Source organism: Mesoplodon mirus (assembly GCF_964341445.2).
Source record: "Mesoplodon mirus genome assembly, chromosome: X".
Taxonomy (NCBI): Eukaryota; Metazoa; Chordata; class Mammalia; order Artiodactyla; family Ziphiidae; genus Mesoplodon; species Mesoplodon mirus.
Genome location: NC_138981.1, coordinates 98,345,388 through 98,349,850, shown reverse-complemented (window position 1 = coordinate 98,349,850; position 4,463 = coordinate 98,345,388). Strand labels below are relative to the sequence as shown.

Below are 4,463 nucleotides of genomic sequence, written 5' to 3'. Positions count from 1 at the left end.
ATACAACTCTGAGGAATATCATCCAGATATAAAACATTTTGAATGAAATTAAAAGAATATACTAAGAATCAACTACAGAGAGGCCAATATAATTTGTTAGGATATAAGCAGAAGAAAGTATGAAAAAAACTCCATTTTTCAAATTGAATGGACAACTGAGAGTATTATGTTGGCCAGGGAAATGAATTGAGGAAATATAATAGTAATGTTAAAATGCAATTAAAGTAGAAAATTGCCTATTTTTTTACTAGTAAAAACTAAGCTACTAGAATGGAAGACAGGAGCAAGTACATAACAGATAATGCATTAAGGGACAAAGAAGAAAACCCATTAAGAAACAAAAAGGATATTCATAAAATGGGGATTCAAGACTCTAGATAATTGATATGACTGATGAAAGAAAACATATATAGCAATAACAACAAAAATATTCACAAGTCTAAAAGAAGAAAATCTTCCAGAAATGACCGAAGTCCTGAGTCTGCAAAACAAAAGGCTTCACTGTCAAAAAAAATGTATAATGGCAAAAAAATCCAGATATTCCTCATTATATAACTTTTGATGGAGAAGGAATATTATAGCTACCCAGATATAAAGTTACTTGCTGTAGCATTAAGATATTTTTGGCTACAAGTAAAGGAATATATAGTTTAAAGTGGTTTAAAAATAGGTGTTTCAATTCTTGTTGGTTTTTCATTTGTTTTTGTTTTTATTTTCCTCACACTACAAGAAATCTGAAAGAGGCTGTTTCACAGTTGGTACAGTGGCTTAATGATATCCACAAGGATATGGGCCCTCTGTATCCTTTCACATGACCATCCGCAGCAGTAAGACTTTTGTCTTCAGTTTTGTTCTCTCATGGTCAATTAGCTATTGCATCATCCCTCATCGTGTCCTCACACAACCACACCCAAAAGCAGGAATAGAGAGTAGATACTGTCTCCTCATTTGTCTTATTTATTTATTTATTTGACTAGAGATTTTATTTTAGAAATACAGAGGATGGTGGCGCAATAATATTTGACATTTTAAATTAAGGTTTGCTTCATTTAAGTTTAATATTAATTCCATGCTGTGTTTCAGTAAGAACAATACAGATTTTCTGTATCTGTGGATCCAGTCAGACATCCAGTAGTACAAATTAACTTCAAGGCACACAGACTGAACAAAAGAAGTTAAGTGATTGAATGGCTGAGGAACTTATTTCCCCAGGGGAAGAGTGAAGGAGAAGAAACAAAGAATATAACAGGCATGCAGCCTTTTCCATACCACCTTCGATGCTAACCTGCTTCAGAGGGAGAGTAAAAGCAGGCAAGAATGAGCAGCCATAGATCGTTGGACTGTTACCAGCATCATGCTTTTCAGCAACATTTCAGCAGAGTTTGAAGCACTTTTTTACAGTAAGACCATTACAACAAACTCTCCAAAGGACCTTTAACCACCTCAAGCTAACACCCAATTAATTTTAAACATCGGTATAAAATTCAATTTAAACAACTAGAAAAAGGAAAAATGATACCACTTATGCCTCTAGAGTGTGATTAACCTCTCTCTTAGATGTTTGCATCACCTAGAAGTCTAATTGCTTTTGAATGTAATTTCCATTTCTAATGGTGATCTTGCCACATCTGGCAAGAGATGATACAGTAGTGCCGAAAAAGCCTCTATGTAGTCCTATTCGTGTCTTAAAGAACCTAAAAACTGGAACCAGTAAAATGCACAGAAATTCACCCTTGCCTTTAAGAACATTTGAAAACTGTTTAAAAAAAAAAAAACAGGGCAGAACCTAAATTCTGAAACCAAATGTAGAAGTCAGATTTGGTGGTTCTCACTGACCATGAGGAATTTCCTACGTGGTGGGATGGGAAGGAATAGGGTGGCTAGGGATGGTTTTTCTTGTTGGCTTTTAGGTCTCACTGATTTTCATCTTCCACAGCCTGCAAAAATTCTTTATTCTGCTCTTCACCATCACCCTGCACGTCTGAATTCAATAGTGCCAGATTATCACATAACACCTGCATGATGTGTAGAGTCCTTATAGCTTTCTTCACTCAGCATATCCAGCTCTGCAGTTGCATCGAGAGTTGATTTTGCCAACCTGCAGGCATGCTCAGGGAAATTAAGAATTTCATAGTAGGATAAAAAGAAGCATAGTCACAGATATAGAGAACAAACCAGTGGTTACCAGTGGAGGGGGTTGGGGGAGTGGGAGGTACAAACTATTGAGTGTAAGATAGGCAAAGGATGTATTATACCACACGGTGAATAGAGCCAACATTTTGTAATGACTGTAAATGGAAAGTAATCTTTAAAATTTGTATAAAAATAAAAGAATTTCATAGTAAAATACAGTAAAATTGAGAGCAAGACCTAAGTAAACGGGATGCATTGGTGGAAGTTCTGTCATTGCAATATCATTAGCAGCTTTAAAGCTACTAGGCTGTTCTTTGCAGCCTCCTTCCTGTGGCAAATTCAGCCAGATACCTGTGATAGTCCCTTTTCATTTTATAATAGAAAACCTTGGACTCGCCAGTGTTAGCTGCTGGAATGAGGTGTTTGTCTGGTATATCCAAACTGTAACAACAGATTAACCTTAGCTCAATCTCGACCATTTGCCAATATTCCTAGATGATTTTTAGTTTGTTTACTCCTTCTTAGTTTCTTCTTTCTGTTTAATGCTGCTGATTATTCTCCAGGAGTCTCTTCTAGCTTCAATCACAATTTTATATACAACAGATAGAAAATTTCTTTCTTCAACTGTCAGCTCCACATCTATCCCTGCTACTTTCTTCACTAATTCCATCCTATCATTCAGCCTCCTTGGCCAGCTTCCTGGTATATACCAGATTCTCCTGATCATGCATAGTGTAGCAGCTACAGTGGGGCCTGTGCAACAGATGGAAGTGGATAGGATCTCTCTCTCAGCCTCCTGCTCTGTATCCAGGCAGCCCAATTATCTCTTGTATTAGTGAGGAAACTCTTTCTTAGAACACTCCAGCAAAATTCTCCTTACATCTCTTCACTTCAACAAGGCCATATTACTACACTCTAGCTATTAGGGAGACGGGGGAAGTGATTTTCTACATTTCCATGCTCTATAATCAAAGATGGGACTCTGACAGCAAGTAAGCAGTAAAAGGGGATTGGCTAATGGGTAGGTGACTCAAAGGGTCTACTATAGTCATTTACCAAGGGAAAAAAAGTGATTGAGCTATTCTTAGATTTTCAACATCACCAGATGCCAAATGTAGAAATAATGTCAGATGAATTTTTATAAATGGTATATATACATATGTTTACATATATATACATATACATGTAAAATATACATATACATACACAATATACATATATGTACATAAAACTACACAAATCATAAATGTATGTAATTTAATGAATTTTCACACAATGAATATATTTAATGAAATCTGCATCCAGATCTTAGTTGTGACTAATCTACTGAAAAGCCTCTTGAAGATAGTTTTTAATCTCTCTCGTGTTTTTCACTTTTAGTATTTCATTTGATCCTTTTGTATAATTTCTATCTCTCTTCCCAAATACTCTATCTGTTCATATATGTCATCTGTCTTTTCCAGTATAGTATGAACTGGCAAACTATAACCAACAACCTGTTCTCGTAAATAAAATCTTATCAGGACACAGCCATGCTCTTTGGTTTATGTGTTGTCTATGGCTGGTTTGTGCTACAATGGCAGAATCCAAAAGTTGTGACAGAGACCATATGACCTGCAGGGCCCAAAATATTTACTATATGGCCCTTTACAGAAAAAAAAAGTTTGCTAACTCTTGAACTAGAGCATTTAATATGTTAATCATAGCTATTTTAAATTTCTTATCTTTGGTTCCAATATCTTCATCATATTTACATCTTGTTTTGCTGATTGCTTTGTCTTTGATAGTGTGTTTTTCCTTACTTTTTGGGGTATGTTGTTGAAGACCAGGCATCTTGTGTCAAACAGTACTTATGCCTTAAAGTGAGCATACCTATTTCTTTTTCAAGGCCTTTAATTGAGTTGAGTTTGAGTTTTGTCGTGGTGTACCTTCAGTGTGGCAATCTCCAAATTCCTCTAGTCTTACCTTCTGCTTAGGATGGGGCTACTAAGGATTAGAGGATTTTCCAATGTTTGTTCCACTCTCAGGTTTATAGTTTCCATTTGAACTTGTACCTCAGAGACAGCATCTCTCCTATTCCAGCCTCTGAACTAACAAAAGATTTCTGTTACTAGTTACTCAACACTGGGGAGACTGAGTTTGGGATAGGGGAACATTTTAGTCCATCCTCAGTCTTAGGTAGGTGCTTTATCCCTAGATTTTGAAGATAAGTCTTTCCATTGTTCCTATCTTTTCTGCCAGTAACAGGTTATAATTTGGGCCTAGGATGTTTTCTTAACTCTATTAAAAAGGGTAGGTTTTTTGGTTTTGTTTTTTTTTTTCTATTCCAT

The 4,463-nt window shown here is 35.9% G+C and overlaps 1 pseudogene across 1 annotated transcript; it reads right to left on the bottom strand.

Moving 5' to 3' along the window:
• Window positions 1-1,900: 1,900 nt before the first annotated feature.
• Window positions 1,901-2,864, bottom strand: LOC309796977 (14-3-3 protein epsilon-like; annotated as a pseudogene). Its single transcript has 2 exons — window positions 2,329-2,864; window positions 1,901-2,141 (listed from the first exon to the last, which is right to left on the bottom strand). The product of its transcript is annotated as a 14-3-3 protein epsilon-like (transcript).
• Window positions 2,865-4,463: the final 1,599 nt, after the last annotated feature.